Here is a 19668-nt window from a genome sequence, read left to right as displayed (position 1 = left end):
CCTTTACTCTAATTTCCCATTTCTATTTCCTTACCAGAATGCAAATCACTTAGACAGTTTTTAAACTGAGGTTTTTGGAATGTAAGACAAGAGTGTTTCTGACCTCCACTTGCTCCCTGCATTAGTTCCTGCCAGCTCTCATAATTTGTAATTATTTGTCTTTGCATTACCGTTGCCGACATTTGAGTTTGTTACAACGATAGAGTGAGTTAAATGAAATTAAGTTGCATAGTCTTTGACCGCTAGTTGATATTTTTAGTTTGAATTTGACTCTTCTTGTTTAATTACATTACCACGAGCTGCAGTTGATTTTGTTAGCATAAGAACATGCCTCTATGTCTAAGTTCTTTTTAAATAAGAAGCTTATTTAAACCTTTGTCTGACTTTGTAGTTACTTTCAGACACAGCAATAATTTGCTTCACAACTGTCAGGGGTTTGGGGGCTATTTAACTTTTACCAGATCAAATAAACCCTCATAAGTACATTGTGGAGAGGTTGACAGGTTAGGAGATAAAACATGCAGAAACTAGTGAGGACATTCTTTCGCATATTGAGACAAATTTATAATTGTTAGTAAAGATGGTTCAAGAGAAGGAAATCGATATAAATTACTCAAAATGTCTGGGAAGGCTTCAAATTAAAAAGATGCATAACTATTTTGTTGAGTGTTGTTGCTACAAAATATAAATGGTTTTGTAGCTTTTAATGTGTAATTATCCTAATATCGTTTTAGAATCAATGTCATAAATTATAGGTATTTTAAACTGTGAAATTTCATGAGATTGTGATTTTACTAGGGCCTTTTTTAACAAATATTGTAACAAATATTGTTAAAAAATAAATAAAATTTAATAGTGACCATGTAAATCCATAATGACTGAGGTTATCTAATACCTAATTTAATTACTTATAACTAACTGCTTACCTTTAAAAATTATCTCTGCATATTAAAGCGAGTTATTGCCTTTCATTAACCCTTACCGTGATCACAACATAAAACACAAAAATGTAAAAACTTATGTAAAACTTATTCTTCGCATCTAGTGACACTTAAAATACTGAAAAATAACTTATCACCTCTGATGCTTTATTGGCTTATTAGAACCTTAAAGTATATTATCTGAGTCGCAACCCCTGAAACTCTACATGAAATTATGACAGTAACTGCGTCAGACGGAGCCCAGCTAACTTTCAGAACCTGCCAACCGTGCCTACATCAGGCCTCTCAGGTTTGTTTTGATCAGCAGGTCTCTTTCTAGGCAATGACAACAACCAGTCTTTTGTTATGAATCATGCTGATTATGATTTCATTTTAACCTATGCCCCTTGACATAAAATCTGTTTACTATTTATTAAATCTCTAGACTGAGTGAGTATGTTACAAAATGAAACATTAATAATAATAAAAACATAAAGCTAACTATTTGTAAAACATAAATAAAATGCCACTTATCTTCTTTCAAATATGTCCAATTATTATAAGTGTAAAATATTTAATGCTACTTGATAAATTCCATAAAGTTAATTTTATTCTCACACTTATTAATTATAATGTTAATTAAGCTATGCTTAATAATAATGCATCCTACTTACGGATCTATATATTATTTATAGGATAGTGTTACAAAAGTGAAGTTCAGGCATAGATAATATTTTTAATTGAATTTATTCAGTTCCCATTTGTTCATAGGTCCTTAATTTTTTTTCATTAATGGTCCTTAAAAGTCTTTAAAAGTACTTAATTTCCATGTGCAGAAATGTGTACGAACCCTGGCTTTGAAAATGTGTTTTTGCAGATCTCCCATAAAAGCACCAAGTTGACAAGTTCTTATTCCCAAATGGGTAGCAAAAATTGCTGCCAAGGAATAAAGGAAATGAATTATTAAATCAAGTAAACCCCAAAATTATCAGCCTAAAAACAATAAATGAATAGAACACCACAAGAATGCAGAAAAACAAAAAGTGTAATCAGAAAGGATTCAGATGTTTACAAATATTCACAACAGCATTATTCAAGATAAATCTGCTGCAGTTAGTTTGGAACAAATGGGCACCCCATTGTTCTCAGCTACTGTAGCTAAAATAATATTTGAATGTAAGAAACGTTGATTTTCTAAAATATTTGTTTTTTTATTAGTATTTCGTATATCTAAGGATGGTCTATTCCTGAAGTTATGTTTATTCCTTGAAACTGTATAAAGATGAAAAAGATAGAGTTTTAATAATAATTTGAAGTAATTATTCTACATAATTTTATTTCATATTTTAACCTGCAGTTTAAATAACAATACATATACTGGGTTTACCTGCCTCTGCAAAATCAACTGATATTTGTATTCAGTGGTATCAAGAATCTGTAAGTGGTAGAAGAACTTTTAAGGTATGTTGGGCAATTGACAACACCATCATAAGCAGTGCTGCAGATCGTGCTAATCTGTTAGAAGAAAATTTTAATTCAACTGATCTTTTTTTTTTTTTTTTTTTTTTTTTTTTTTGCTGGAGGAGTTATTGAGGTAACAATGAATAAAATATAATCAGTTTTAAACTTTGCTGAACCAAAAATCACGTCATTAGCAGTTTTAATATTTAATGGGTGAATAAAAGTAATTTTTTATAAGACATATTTTCATTAATTTTTTTTCTACTATTGGTTTAGATGGCATCATAAATCTGAAATGCATTCACCTTTCTATGTCTCTTTATAATTTTACATTTCTAATGTTATGGTCACACTGAATTGAAAAAAATAATAAGCTGTTAAAAACAATTTTCTTGTAAATGATAATCACTTATTTCTGTTTCTTCCTTATGTCTGCATGAGGTTTGGCTCCAGAAGCCATAGAATATAAGAGGGGGAGGGCACATGTATCCTTAAAAAGTAGTCTTTGTAATATTCTGCTGTTGTATGAATTGCTTGCTTTAATAAAATATATTTTGCTGACAGATCTGCTGACAGATTGCTGACAAATGCTGATCTCTTAGTGCTTCTGCAGTTAGGGCTGTTTAACATGCATTGGGCATCTGCAACATACTTGTGTCATTTTATTGGATCTTCAGTAGACAATTTGGCTAAGACTAGAATTAGAATGAAAGTTGAATGGATACTTTCTGCTTGACCATTTCCTCACAGAATGCCTGTAGTTTAGAATATGTACTGGTTTTTTTTCTTTTGCACAGTAATCATCTGGGCAGTTCTTTGAGGTGAAAGCCGTATCTCTGTTTGTAATTATTCTAAAAGGATCTCCAAAGATGAATCTTGGGCTGATGTCAGCTTTACTGATACAGCTAGACAAACTTTATAAAAGCATCTACAGGGGTCAATTCTTGTTTGTTTATAGTAACGGTCCTATAAAATCTTCATGAAGTGTGCTTAAAGGTACATTTTCATTGGTTTCATGCTCCCACCTTTTCCTTGCTTTTTGTTGCATAAAATACAACCTACACAATACACAGTAGCTTGCTGTATTCACTTTTTGAAGGTAGGAATGAAAAAAATCTCTCTTCAGTGTATAGAGTTTGATGCTCTTTCACAGCATAAACTGATATTCAAACTCCTAATGGACTTGAAGTGAATTATTGCTTGGCTGAAGATACTGACAAAGACTTCTGATGGTTAAAATATAACCTTTTTATTAAATCAGATCCTTGAACTGCACATCTCATGTTTAACAAAGTCAAACAATGACTTGTCGCAAGCTATCTTAAAAGTCACATTCAAATTCAAATTAAAACTAATCCAGTAATCAAATATTGCACAATTCATTTAATGGGAAGTTGGCTCAAACTTCTCACCAGCATAACAATTTAAATGTCAGCAGTCACAATCCAAAGCCAGAGACTTTGGATTGTGATCTTATCTGAGATAGTGAGATAGATATAATAATAAATTACTGAGATAGTGAAATCTAGTAAATGTGGCCTCGAGAAGCAGAAACAGGCTTTGTCTTAAAATCTGTAATCCTCAAGTTTTCTCGAACTAATTTGCATTCTGATAGGGAAATGAAAAGGAGAAGTGTAAATTTCTAAATCATAACTGGTTAAATTTACGTTCTTGTGTAGCATGAAATTTTTGGCTAAATAATTTTTGGCATAGGCATTCCAGGCATGATTCTAATGCTAGAATGACATATGAATGTAGAAGAGGATTACTTTTAAAGGGACAGAAGTTAATTGACTTCAGAAAACTTTTTTAAATGTTGCTATACTGTCCATGCTTCGTAGCTATAGCTGTCCAGTCAATTTTTTAAATCACTATGGAATAGCTTTTGCCTACATTTTGTCAGGTATTGAAAACAAACTTGTGTATTTTGTTTGTTACTAAATATAAGAAAATGCATCCTTATTAGATTCATTCACCTATGTATAGTCTTTTACTGCATACATTGGCAAATAAATCTAAATAAATAAACAAAGCTATTTTGAAAGCCATTCATCATAAAAATTCCTAAGTGCCAGAGTTTTTCTTTTGCCATGTCTAGAATTATGATTGTAGGAACAAAATTGTACTGTTAAATTGACTGAATCTTCTAGTCATCATCAATGAGAATTTTTTTTTATTTTAAATTTATTTAGGTATCATTTATTAACAAGTTTCATTGCATCACAAATTAGCAACTATATATGTAGTCTACTGTTTCTTTTAAATATATTATATTAGGGCTTTTGTAATTCAGTACATGTATGAACGCAATAAATTAATTAAGCAGAAATTACTACTGAGGTTCATGACCAAATGTTTGCGTGCAATAAAAATAAAATACATTTGAAAATTGCTGACAAATACAACTTTCTGGATGAATATTCAACTGTTAACACAAATTTATTTATGTGTCATAAATCAAGTGGATAAAGTAATTGTACATTGGCAGTTCATTCTATTTCAGTTCAAATATTATCTGTGTGAATATTTTCATTGCTTTCCTCATGTACTTCTCTCTGTATGTTGCAAACATGAATGAGTTTAATTTAAGCTAAATAAATAGTGCTAAATAAAAGTGCTAAATAAAAGGAAGCCTCGAGGACTGGATAATCCTTGCATGCATTGTCGTAATCATTTATTTGTGTACCTGAATTTTATTCAATAAGACAAACACAGTTATTTTAAAATCGTAATTGATGACACCGTAAATAAATAAAAACTGATAAAAATTATTATACGTAAATTTACCCTCATACACTCATAATTACACCTGGTTTACTCATCATGGACCTCTTAGTTGTATGCTTTATTTAAATATTTGAGGCTGTTTACCCGCAAATAATAATAACATAATAATTATTTTTGTGGAAATATTTGTGTGGCTTTGCTGAATCTGATTAGAACTTGCTTCATCAAAAAATTTAGTATACAAAAGGGAATTAATGTTTATTAATACTGTGTCTTTCATTGTATATTTAAGGTGGAAATATTTATTATTATTATTTCTTTTATTTTAGACATTTCTAAAAGAAAGTTTCCATGAAGCAAGTCTTGATCCAACATATTGCAATTATGTAGTAGGTGGAAGAATAGCATACCTGTGTTCTGTTCTTGTGGAAGATACTGCTGTTGTTTTCTGTGGTCCAGACCCAAGAATTCTGGTGGCAGTTGATTTAGATTTATGAGATGCTGTTCCTGCTGAAGATAGCTCCAACTTATTTAATGAAACTTAACTTCAGTAAGTGGACTGTAATATTAACAATAACAAATTTATTTTAACAAAAACAACATTATTGAATACTAGCACACGCATGTGCTTATAGTTACCTATGTAACTTAGTTAAAAGCGAACAACCATATGCTCCCACATCAAGTCAAAAATCATACATACTAATAAGGCAAAAACGAAATAACTTTAGGGTTACACTAAAGCCAAACTCTGCTTGGCGTAAAACAATGCTGCCAAGCAATACTCTTTCAGACACCGAAGACTAAGTAACACCTTTTTCTTTATGGCTCTTTTTATAAAATGGACTGATTAATTTTATTTCTAATTGTTTCTTTAGTTTTGGGATATATGCACATAGACATGCTTTGTCATAATCAAATAAACCGGTTTCTGCATATTACAGAAAACATATTTTTTCTGAACATTGGTGAGATATTTTGAATGATTTGGTGTCTTTTCAGTCAGTGGAAGATTAGCCGAAAGGGAAATTAGTATACTCAGAGCAGAAATTTCTCCCCCTCCCCCCACACACAGAAAGGGAAATGAGGCAGGTTGCAAGTAAATAATACCTTTCCATTGAGGAAATATCTTGCATCTCTACCTGTCTTACTTGAGTGTTAACTTTTGCTTAAGTTGCATGTCTTCAACTGGCTTATATTTGGCAACTATTTGCCAAATTTTGCATATTAATTAACAGCGGTAACTTTTAGCCTCTACAGAGCAGGCTATTTGTGTTTTCTTCTATTTGCATTTTACTCGCGTTCTTACTTGAAGAGGAAAAATTAAACATGTTATTATTCTATATAATTTTGATTTAAAAAGAATCTAGACAAATTAACTTAAAGAAAGCTAAAATGCATGGATTTATAAATAACTCTCTTCCTTAATAAGTTTTAAAAGTAATTAGTTTATTCAGCTAGCTTGAGATTTCTGTCTTCAACATACTATTTTAAAAAATGATTAGACAACAGTAAATTCAAATTCTATTCCTGGAAGACAGTACTTTCATTTTAATTTGCAGTTATTTAATTAAATTAAATTTCATAGGATAAATTATAAAAAAAAAATTTCACTGATGCATATACCTCTAAATTATTATTTTAAAATGAAATGAAACAGCAAGCATAACATACATGGCAAATGGCTACATTCTGACTTTGTAGTTTAATCTCATATTTGATATTTCTGTGTTAGATACATAAATTGCAATCAGCATTAATTAGAATAGTTAAAGCTTTAAAGACATTATAAATAGTATTAAAACATAATCTCAAAAGCTTGTGAGATCATATTGTGAGTTCAAACATGTGAGACAATTTGGAATTTTGATTTGAACTCATTTTTCATGGGAAAACCGAAAAATATATGAAATTTTAAATGAAAAATATGTAAAATATGAATATAACACAAAATAAAATGTTTGATTAATTATACAAACATTCCAATAAAATGAGAAAGCTGCTCAAATGACTGAGTAGCAAAGTTACTAAAAAATGTGTCTAAGGGATAAGATTAATTTTTCTTTTACGCATTTTGCAAGGGAAATGTTTCTGAAATTTCATTTCAGTTTGTTAAAATTTTCGTCAGTTCAGAAAATGCGATGCTCCCAAATTAACTAGCTACATGGGCATTTTCTTACTTTTCTCCTTGTGTAATGTGAGTGGGAGACAGTTTCCCTTAAAAGGTCTTCCATTAAGGCATCTTCACTTTAAGAATATTGTGCTTCCCCATAAAAACCATTAAACAAACAAACTGAAAATACAAAGCATTGTTAAGTTTTTGTCATAATTTGGGGTGTGGTCAGAAATTTTATAATTCATCAAAATTTCCTCCAGTAAACTGAACAGCCACATGCAACTCTTTGCCTCCTTAAATACAGTCAAAAGTCGTTAATTCGGACACCCATAATCCGGAATGATCTATAATCCGGACCTCAAAGCTAAAATCTTTCTGCGCATGCGCCGCATTGACGCATGCGCATAGGCGTTTTACTCGTGCGCCCAAGACATTTACGACTGCGCATATGCGTCTGCGCAAGTGCAGAATACGTTTTCGCGTTCGCGTTTAAGGTATAACGGACGCTATAAGCTAAAATTATCTAATTATCTATTTCAGTTAATGTTGATGATTGCGTTGTTCCTTAACCTTCGAATTGGATCCGGCTTATTATTTTTTGAAGACTGTAAGAGCAATTTTCTAAAAGTAAGCTTGAACTTTTGATTATGTCAAATAGAATTTCTGATGCTGGAGCTCCCAAAGGATCTAGAAAACGAAAGTATGTTTCGATGTCCATCAAACAAAAAACGAATTGCTACAAAAAATGGATAAAGGCACATTCTTTGTTTATCTAACCGTTCCGAAATCTGTTTATCAATTTCACGCTGCTGTGCGCGGGGGGGGGGGGGGGAGACATTGCGGCCGGCGCGCAATGAACTGGAAGTTTATTTGTCAACACTATCGTTATCTTCAGAGCAGATGTTTTTATTTTATTCGGCTTATAATTCCTTACTAAATGTAGTATTTAATTTCGATGTACTCCGTCTTTGATATGATTTAAATCAAATTCCTCGTCATTATAAATACCATGAATACAAATCAAATAGTTTTCTGGTTGCAATTTTCTAATTTCGGCTATGCGTAAGGTATGCTTTACGCATCCGCGCGTTGAAAGAAATGTTTAATAAAGTAAACAAATAAATATTAGGCTTCTTTTTTGGTAAATTTTGATACCCTTTAGATCATAATTGCTCATTATTTTATAAATTACGGTTTCATATTTTTAATTTTATAATTTCTGCATGCCATCTTACCAGATTTAAACTGATGATCTATAATCCGGAATCGCCGAAGTCCCGACGAGTCCGGATTAAAGACTTTTGACTGTATAGTTTTCTTTACAATAAGCAGTAGTTTAATTTGTATAATTAAATATATAACTAAGTTAAATGTATAATTCAAATATCATGCTATGATGCTTGTTTATACGTATCATCAACTTCGTTTTTCATAGTATATTAATGCATATTATAATTTCAAAATGCATAAAATACATTAAATTTTTGAAGTATTAATAAAAGACCAGAAAATTCTTTTCTGGACTTTGAGCAAATTGTTTTTAGAATGGGCTTTAACTGTTGAGACAGTATAAAAGACATATATTAGGAATACATTCTGCAATTTTTCAATTTTTTTCAGTCTTTTCTCAGTTTATTATATCAGCTGTATATCAGTATTCAGTTTTACCACATTAAATTCAATTTGACAGCAAAATCGCAAGATATTTAAAAGCAGCCAAACACCAAACTCGTACGGTGTTGCCACTGCTTGGTTTGAAATCATTGAGTCTGTTAACCAAAAATATATTAAATTTTTGTAAAACATGAAATAGATAATAAAACAAATTCAAATTTTGGACTTCCAGATGCACATGTTTGGGTGGAGGACTGCATTATTTAGTATTTGATTGCTCTACGGTTGTTTTTTCACAATGCAAGAAACATGCATAAATTCATGTAGATCCTTCTTTATTATACAGGATGCTAATATTTGGTGGCAACAATTTGACAAGTGATACAGTTAATCTATCTCAAATTCATATAAATGTATCTCATCATTGTTGGATAATTTCTTGCTTGAAATACTATAGCCAAACTTAAGACGTATTTCTTTAGTTTTAATTATAAACTAAAACTTATTCTAAACATGATCAAATTCATATGAATTGTATTTTAGAGATTTTTGACTGTTCTATCAAAGAAAGAATTACTGTCCATTAATATGCCAAATTTAACAGTTTTTGACCAAATGAGCAAAAAACTGAGAAAAGCAGACATTCAGGTAAAGTTGTTCATATGGATAACTTGGAGAAGAGGAAAACTTTTTTTTTTTTTTTTTTTTGATTCATTAGATTTATTGTACGAATTGGAAGATATGGAGACAATCTGGCATGCATTGGTGCAACTTCTAGGAACCACAGTGCATACTTACAATTTTTTACAAATGGAGGTAAATATGTTTTATCAAATTGAATATTACATGAGATATTATTTAAATGCTTGAAAATGTTTTTGAGTTATTCCATTATTTTTACATAATGCCATTCTTCCTTTACTTTAAAGAAATTATTAAGTAATGCATTTATAATTATTAAAATATTATACATAGTATTCACGTAATCATAACATGTCTGCTGAAGTGTCACTGTATTACGGATACTTGATTAGTAATAAGTTATTTCTCTGTTAACCCTGACAATGTCTATCACATGCTGAGGCTTACTTTCAAAAAGTCAGCAGAAATGTTTCAGGGGTAAGCCGTGCCAAACATCTAGGATTTCCCATGAATAAATTAAGAACACTGTGATGTTGGATGATTGGATCACACCTCTTCCTTCAAGATATACCAAATCATTTAATAAGTTTGGGTTCTTGGTGGCCATTTCAGAAAAGAGAATTCTGTAAAATGCTCATCAGAAGAGAAATTGTCTTTTTGGAGCACTCTATTTTCATCCAGATAGCAGAAAAGTGATAAGAAATGTGACTTTTGAGCAGTTTCACATACTTGTTGGTTCAAATAGCAAAGATCCCAAACATTGTCAAGGAAGCTGTCTCGAACCATCACTGAATCATCACAATCATCATGACCTTGTCCATTTTCAGACTGGCACATTGGAAGTTTGGCTTTATAAGGATAGTACCGTATTTCTAACCTTAAAGTCAGCTTAATGCATTTGGAATCAAGACTCATACCTGCATGCCACTTGCTTCCATTCATCAATGAACCAGTCATTGTGTTCTACAACTCGTAGAAGGCAGATGCTGATACAGTGGCATGCTGTTGGATGTGGTACTATCACAGTTCTTTGGCTTCTGAAGTCTGTACAAAGAAATAAGTAGTCACAATTTATCTAATCAGGTGTAAAGAGTCAACTAAATGAGGCGCCCTGTCTGGATTGCTCATGTAGTTAGGTGATCACCTGAACTAAGGTTTAGTGTTATTGGCTACACATGATTATGGCTGAGACTACAAAGATCATGATCATTCAAGATTGCTTCTTAAATGATCAGGATTTTTAGCAATTGCTTCAAGATGCTAAACTTACACTTGTGCATATCCTATGGGAATATCTTCACATGTTCAAAAATGAGGCAGCAGTACCAGAATATCTGCATAATGATATTTATCCTTAGGGATGAATAGCATTGTGTAGATATGCATATGCACTTCATTGTGCATATAATATACAAAAAAGGTGAATGAAACCTTTTCTGCATATGAAGGCTTTTGTTATTATCCAGTTCTTATTTCATTTCCTGCTTCATTGTTATGAGAAGACACTTGAAGAAAGTAACTAAATGCTGGTATTTATATATAACAATAAAACCACTGCATAGAAACAGTTGTTAAAATTTCAGATTTTTTATCAGCAATTTGGTTGCCACTAAAAAGAAGAATCATTCAAGTTCTCTTTGCTTCATTAACTGAACACTACATTGTTGCAATTTAAAATGTACATTAAAGTTACCATTTGATTGACAATCATCCATCAATTTCTAGTGCTGAATTTTTATTTTCTTGCCCCATAAATATTTATAAGTACACACATACGCACAAAAAATATTTTAATGCATTAAAATGGTTTCACTATTTCAGTAATATTTAGTTATATCACTTTTTATTAATTTTTTAAAATTTTCAATTATTTTGCTCATTTCTCAGGCATACAATGGCATCTACTACATGAACTGAATTATTCTCATGCTCATGTTTATCCTATAGTTCTTCCTGAGAATGGCATCAACTGGAAGTCGTTGGTGGCAACCATCAGGTTTCTTTGAAGATGCCTGCATTAGATGATGACATTTCTATTGATGGTTCTGAAATCAATGCATTTGAGTTATTGGATGATTTGAGAGCAAGGAACTTGATCCTACAAACTGGTGGTTTGGGCCATACTCTGAGGTGAGAAAATTGAGTGTATTTTTAAGTTCTGTTAGGTATTGTGTTGCCCATTTAAGTTAAATTATTAACCATTGACTCATTTTATGAGAGAAATGGTTATTTTTATAGTAAAAACTGAACTCTGGGATGGTAGGTTTATGTAGATGTTTCTATTTTTAATTTTTTACTATCGCCAGATGTGCTCGCTTCTCATTCTTCTCCGCACCACTTTTATGTTCACATTACTTTTCAAATAAAATGATACTGCCTCTAAATGTTATTGTTATGTATTATTTTGAAAGAAATGATATAGGGAATTAAAAAAAATATTTTGGCAACACTTAATACTATATCAGGAATCCTAATGATATGCTGTTTTTAAAAATTTTGTGATTTTGTTATTGAATTTTGTGTGGGGTAAGTGCAAAGAAAGGGATGCTTAATAATAAAGTTAAAAAGACAAAGATAGTTGTGCAGGTCATTTTGTTAAGAAAGCTATGCATTGATATGATGAATTCAGAAATGACAATAGAAAGTAGGAAAATTTATGGCAACATTTAACACACTATTGAGAATTCTAAATGTGAATCTACTATTGAATTCTATGTGATGTAAGAATTCAGTGGGCAAGCTACAAATTTCATAACATATGATACCATTTTATAATATAGAACCATTAATTGCCGAACAAGCATTTTTGTCTTTTAAATGCTCCCTAAATTTGTTTGAAAATTTAAGCATTGAAATGGTATCTAAGTCAGAAAATTCATTCTTGAATATTTTTGTGAATTTGTCAGCCATATTTATGTGTTTAAATAAATATATAGGTACCCACCTACATACATGCATATATACATGATTAGGCATAATGAATATTTTACTTGGAATTTTTGTGCTACCGATACCATATACAATATTTGATTTTATATTTATAGACTTCTTTGATATACATAATTGAATTTATTTCAATAACTTTCTCTATCTTATTTTAAAAACTTCTGTAACTGGAAATCATTTCTAGGATTAATACTTTAGAAAATGAAAGATTTACTTAATATTTGCAATGTGACAGAAAATATCAAGAAAAGAAGTTACTTGCAGTTTTTTTATTTCTGTATTATAATAGAGTTTTCTTTTTTGCATTTTGTTAGCATTTGTTTTAAAAGGACATTTGCATTCTCAGTTTTTTCATTTAAAATTTCAAAGTTATACTCTGGCAGCATAATGAGAACATGAAGTGACTTTTCCGTAGACTAAATTCTTTATAATGTAATAGCTGGAATTAGTATATAAAATTGCATTTATATGAAGAAGACAATGCAGTAAAAAGGGGTGGCTAATTTCTTGTTAGTAGGAGACACATATTGGAGCTGAAGAGGATTGAAAAGTAATAAATATTATCTTTAAAATTAGTAAACCAGATTTAGGGTAGAAAGTAGTGTTTGAAGTAATTTAATAATATTTCACATTTCTTAATTCATAAAATCACATAGTAATAAACACAAAGAAGTAATTTTTTGCTCTTGCTCATTTATCAGGAAAATATGTTTAGTAGCTACACACATTTTTTTTCACGTGTTCATTTTTTCACATTTCGCACATTCATAATAAACACAAAGAAGTAATTTTTTGCTCTTGCTCATTTATCAGGAAAATATGTTTAGTAGCTACACACATTTTTCTGCAATGTGTTGAACATTTTCTTACCCAAATAGGAAAACAAGTTTTTTCCTTTGATTTCCAATATTTATTTTCTTTCTGATTACAGCTATGAATCAATTTTGCCAATTTTAATCAACTACTACATTCAAAATAAACTTTTTCTTACCCTCCAAAGGTCAGATACTTGCTGGGTGCTTAAATCCATAACGGTGACTAAATTAATTACACATCAAGCTGAGAAATGAAACTTATTTTAAAATAAGCTTTAAACTTAGCACAATTTTTTTTTTTTTTTCATTCTTTATCACTAACAAACAGGGCAATCGTAACATGGGATATTAGCATACTGCCCAAAACAATAAGTGTAAAGTATATCTGTGGAATATTCCACTTCTTAATATAATTTCTAAAACTTACAGCACATAAAAATCCTTGTGCCTTTTATGATAATTTTAGTGTTTTCCTGGCCTTCATTGGAATGAGCCCAGAGACTTGGGGAGTCATTGCCGAAAATTGACATAAAATCGACTCAATTTGATCTAACAAAAGCACTTGGTTCTAGAATTTGGACCAGTCTTTTCTAGAATTAGAATTGCATTAAATTAATAATTATGAGTTAAATAATTATTTAAGTAGTAATGTCCTAAATAATTTCCTAAGCTGTTTTTAATTTGTTGAGTTTCTAAACTGTTAGAGGTGTTGCTTTAACTGGGTCAGGAAGCATCTTTTGCAATCAATTAATGCCATTCACTACTGAGTCCTTTTCAGAGCTTTTGTATTGAATGTATTGTTTTCAGTGTATTCAATAGTTTGATCATTGTCTAATATCAAAAGGCACTGAAAAAAACACTGCTCGAGGAACAGCAATTTGTATTTTCTTCAGATGAAGATTTTTTATCTGGAAATGCTTACCAAGGTTGTAAAATTTATATGTAATGAACTGTTATTTGTAGCTGTTGGCCATTTGAATCATTACACCATGACAGAATCATACATCAAATCTGAAATTTGCATAAAAAGTAGAACATGCTGGGATATGCAAATGTTCAGTATTCCACAGCATGTGTACATTATATGAAAGAGTAAATAACACTACAAAGTAATTTAAAAAGGCAGACTAAAATGCCAGTTTTTCATCCATACATTATGTTTACTTGTTATTTTGAAGGTTGGGGGTCATGTAATGTCTCATAAGACAAGAAGCAATTCATACTAACATGTCTCAGAATTCAGTTGCAAGGGGACTCAGTATTGTGAATTACTGTGTATCCCAACTGCTAATCATTTTGGTCTAATGATTTTTGCTAGCCTTTGCAGTTAATAACTCCAGGAGAACCACAGAGATTGGCCTGAGAATCTCATTGGTCTTCTCTCACTATTGCCCCAAATGACAGATATCTTGCCCACATGACTGTTAGGAATTTTTTTATAGGAAACTGGATATATCGCTTAACATCAAGTATGGCTCAATGGCATCTGAAGCATTGTAGATTATTTGTAAAGTGAGCATTACTTCAGCTTTCTTTCACACTCTGACACAGGAATCAATGCCTTTGATGGTGTGTTCAGCGCCAAACACAGGTTCATGAAAAGTGTGATGTCACCTTTTCGAATAAGTCCCACTTTTCTTTTAGAATGTTGTGATAGTCATATCCATGTGTGGAGAATGCATATTCGAAGCTTGCATTTTTCATCATTATGCTGGCCCAGCAACAGTATGAGGTGCACTGGATGCACATCCTGTTTACCTGTAGTGTGCATATCTGGTACTCTTACCAGTCACTATCATATTACTGAGGTTTTAATGCCCATGGCTATGAATATATCCAGGGCTTCTGTCCCCTCTCCTTTCAATAGAACAATGGGCAAACCAATGTTCCTCACATTGCCCTACATATTCTTTATACACAGGATGTTCAACTCCTGCTTTGCACAATGCATGTTCAAGATTTCTCACCAATTAACAGTTGGAGAGAGACTGAAATGACAATATTTACATGCCAGTGCAACACTCTAGCATAGACCTTGAAACCACAGGTGGACTTTTGTACCCATGACTGCCATCCGAAGTTTGTCTGACTCACAAAAACAATAGCAGGTAACATTCAGTTTCCTTTCAGCTGCTATAATGAGTTATGATTATTGGGAGTACTGATTTCTGCATCCTCCGTACCACTAAATTTCCTGAATTTTAATCAATTCATCCTTCCATTTGTAGTATTTATCTGAGTAAAATCTAGCAATAAAAAGAGTCCTTGGTCAAATTATTCAAGAGCTCATTTTTCATACTTTGGAAAGCAGGAGATAATATTAATCTTGTTGATCCTACTGATGTTGGGAAAATAACACAGAGAGCAGCCATATTGACTTTTCATCAGCAGGGAGCACTAATCAATACATGATACAATGGCAATAAAAGCGAGTCTAGATGATTGCAGCAGCGTCTTGCTAGGATGAAAGCTAGAAAGATTCAGAGGAAGAAGGAAGGGAGTCAAAAGTTTCAGTTTGAATTAGAAAAAGTTTCGATTTACAATTATTTATTATTATTGCTATTGATTTACAATCTTTTTGATTTCGCAAGAGGCATCTACATTAAGTGTTATGTAAGATCGCATGATTAATTTGAAGGACGCAGTTTAGACTTATAGAGCTATTTTTAAGATAGCGAGATGTTCGCAAAAATGTTTTACTCCTGAAGATGAGGGACTGTGCCTGATCGCCCTCAAAATCGATAGAGATTTATTGAAAATCTTCTCAGATAAGGTAGCTTTTCTGGGTAATTTTATAAGTAAAGCCTTTTCTAAGGGAAGTTTGTGAACATTTAAGTCAAAATCCTGTTTATGAAATAATGCTCTTTAATATAAATTACATTTTATTATTAAATAATCATTAAATTACATATTTTATTAATCCATTTAATTATGTATGATTTAATGATTTCCATTTAATTATGGATTATTTAATGATTTTTAATCATAATTGCATGATTATTATTTGTAATCATAATTACAAATCATTAAATCATTCTGTTTAATAAATTGCAATTTATTATTTACTATGTAAAAATCTCATATAGCAAATGAAAAGCAATTTGCATTTGACTGAAATTTTTTCTGTAGGAATACTTCAGGTTTTGACACCAGGTGCCATTATTATTAAATATTAATTTTTAACACTTTTCCTATTATTAAGAAATTAAATTCTTAATATACAACTGTGTACATTTGTAAATGTATAGAACCAAGTAGATTAATAATATGTATTTCCCTTTAATTAATGAATGAGATAATTAAAGCTAACCAAAATAAATTTTACAGTATACAAGAGTTTCACGAGCACATTTAAATGCAATTTATGGGCTTTTGAAGAAATCCATTGATTAAAAAAAAAAAAAAAAAATGCTTTTTCACATAATGTATAAAATTTCATTTGAAATATTTAAAAAGAAAAATACGTCATAAGAAATTCATTTGTAATAGCAAATAATTTTTAAAAATAAGATCAGGAATTAAATAGTCAAAAGGAGTATTGGTACAGCTTTGAAAATGGAAATAATATTTATTGAGCCTTTTTTAAATTAAATAAGATATTCTCATTAGATTTAAAAATAAATTTAAGTCAAATAAAAGCTTATTTCATGAAAAAGGCGTTTCCTAAATGATACATTAATTTGTTTAGTAGATTAATTGTTTTGTCATAGTACATTTATATTAGATTAACCACTCAGTGAAATTTAAGACTTTATTAATTTTCGAGAGAATTTAAATTACGATAAATATTTCTTAGTTTCATTCGAATAGGGAGATGTGTTTTATTTAAACTTTTAAAATTTAGATCCAGTTATTGATTAAAAAAGTTAAATATTCGAGTGATTCATGAAATATTCATAGAAAGAAGTTGAGTAATTTTCTCTTGAATAAAAAAAGACTAGAATAACTCTTCTTGAAATTCATAAAAACCCTTCTTAGTATGTTCAGAGGCCCACCAGCAGCCGAGCAGTAAAAGCCACTGAACTCTGGTAATTCATTTCGGAGTTTGATTCCCAGCAAACGGGCTAGCTGCCCAGTCGTTTTCGTGGTTTTCCCCATGCATAAGGCAGATACGAGCCAGTTTCCCTTAAAATGACCTCCACAGGGCATTCCTTCATTTCCGTGTAATGCCTAAAGGCGGAGCACGTAATAAGTAAAAATAAAAATATGTTTTAATATTAAAAGGCTTTCCAGCTTTTACTTGTTGTCTTGACCATGAAAGAATGACCTTTTACTTGTTACTTGTACAACTGCTTTTAAAAGTATGGTTTTCTTCTGCAAACCCCTTATATTCTTCTCTATAATATACAGCATACCACATAAATGTAATAAAAATTATGGCACATAAATAACTTAATAATTAGAATATGAAAAATGGTTTACTAGGTTCTTGCCTTATTATTTTTTGTATTGTTATTGTTTTTGATTTTACAAATATACACAAGTTTTCAGAAACAGAATCACAGATTTTATTTGCACAATGGCTCAATTTTTATTACCGCGATGGCTGCGCTTGAGGTATTGATGTAATATTTTAAATATTTAGCATAAAATTGCTTAACATGATAGTTTCTTGGTTTCTACGGTAAATTATTGACTTATCTGAAGTCTGCTTCTACTAGGTAAGAAAAAGGGAAATGTTAATGATGTTTGTTGTTCGAAACCAATCCTTCTTCAATGCGATCAGTTTTTCTTTGATAGTTATTTCAAAATGAAACGTATGGCATTTCAGCGGTTCTATGCAAACACAATCAAGTTTTCACTTTATTAAAGCGAATATTAAAAGCTTTCAAATTTTGCAAGCGGCTCGTACGTAACACATATCTTCTGAGGAAGTTTTAAGTGCTTTGTAATTTTCGTGGTTGTGTTTTCTTGTGTTCCTGCCTTTTACATTTTTATATTGCACTTCTTGTGTAAAATTTTTTTATATATTTAGAAGAAATTAAAATTCGGTAAGGTTTAATATTTTTACGGTCGCTTAAATGAATTTGCTAAGGTTTTCTGTGCTTTCTCTCAGCTTGTAGTCTATTAATCTAGTCTTGCACTCGCTACTAGTTATCCATTTTTAAAGCTTTGTTATTAAGCATTGCTTTCTTCCCAATTACGCCGCTTACACTTCAGAAAAATGTCACATTTTTAAAAGCTGCATACTAGCATATGTTTTTGCAAATTTTGAATAGCGTAGTCCTGCATGCAAACATTCGCACCTGAACGCCCGATTTTTGAATTTCAAATTTGTTTTATTATTTATTTCATATTTTAAAAAACTTTTCATTTAAAATTTAAAATTTTTCATTAACGAACTCATTGATTTGAAACCACGGAACCTACGGCGAAACTTCGAAACTAAATATTTTTGTCTCCAGCGTGCGAAGCTGTTGCCATTCAGAAAAGTGGAAGTTATTTATCTTTCAATTTTAATAAACAAATTCGACTCTAACTTTTCATGATAACTAGTTTTTATAGAAGTAGTATAGCAAATATAAAAATATGCATGGTGTCTTCTTCCATTGTATCACCAATTTAAAAGTATGCTGTTTTTAAATATTTAGTGATTTTGCCGTTGGTATTGAATTTTATGTGGTGAAGTGTGAAGAACCTTATATTTAATAGATAAGGTTAATACACAACAATAAGAAAAAATTAACAATATTGTTAGCACATAGCAATATAACACAATGTTAATAACAAAATGTTAAAAAAATGTTTTGTAAGCCATCTTGCTATCAAAACTGAATACTAATATGATGAACTGATTAAAGACTGAAAAAAATATGAAACTGCATAACAGTACTTGTTACTGTATTGGAAATTCTAAAGATATGCTGCATTAAATGTAAAATAATACTTTTGTCATTTTACCATTGAATTTTACACGGAGTAAAAGCGAAGAAAGCAATGTGTATAACAAAACAAATTATGTAAGTGAGTTCAAGAGCAGACTAATAAGCTGCGAACTCAGCGAGTGTGTAGAAAATCTTAATAAACTCTCTTGTGTGACTTTAAAATCTGAACACTTTCAGTTTTATTTCATTTTATTGTCCCAAAGGGGAATTTACCGAGGAGGGCCATTCATTTCGTTTTTGGCATTTTTGTGTTGATTCACTATAAACAGCATATCACTTTTCAAATTGTTGCCACCAAATATTAGAGCCCTGTATTATATTTAAAAAAAATTAAATAATGACGAATCTGCACAAATGTATGTATGTTTCTGGCATTGTGATAAAACAACGGTACCTAGAGACATCCAATTTTGAATAACGTAGTCTTCCATTCCTATATGGGGATCTGGAAGAATAAATTTGGAATTTGTTTTATACCCAAATTTGGAATTTGTTTATATTATAAAGAACATATTTAATAAATAATGGTAACACACAAAAAC

General features: G+C 30.8%; 1 protein-coding gene and 1 long non-coding RNA gene across 7 annotated transcripts in view; one reads left to right on the top strand and one right to left on the bottom strand.

Moving 5' to 3' along the window:
- Positions 1–19668, bottom strand: part of LOC118180687 (inositol polyphosphate-5-phosphatase A-like) — a 205971-nt gene that overhangs the window by 120685 nt on the left and 65618 nt on the right. The gene's annotated exons all lie outside the window — the stretch shown is intronic.
- LOC146996650 (uncharacterized) overlaps positions 1–19668 on the top strand; it is a 41318-nt gene that overhangs the window by 5854 nt on the left and 15796 nt on the right. For 3 of the 6 annotated variants that reach the window (XR_015041560.1, XR_015041561.1, XR_015041559.1), the window contains exons 2-4: positions 5438–5658; positions 9557–9654; positions 11428–11610. This is a non-coding gene — a long non-coding RNA (uncharacterized LOC146996650). Of the gene's footprint in view, positions 1–5437; positions 5659–9556; positions 9655–11367; positions 11611–19668 lie in introns of all 6 variants that reach the window. The other 3 variants (XR_015041563.1, XR_015041562.1, XR_015041564.1) reach the window with 2 other exon arrangements.

This window comes from Stegodyphus dumicola, chromosome 6, assembly GCF_044657685.1.
Source record: "Stegodyphus dumicola isolate Sdum_Otavi_A_Nest chromosome 6, ASM4465768v1".
NCBI lineage: Eukaryota > Metazoa > Arthropoda > Arachnida > Araneae > Eresidae > Stegodyphus > Stegodyphus dumicola.
Note: the sequence above shows the minus strand (reverse complement) of the source record. Positions and strands in the feature narration are given on the sequence as shown.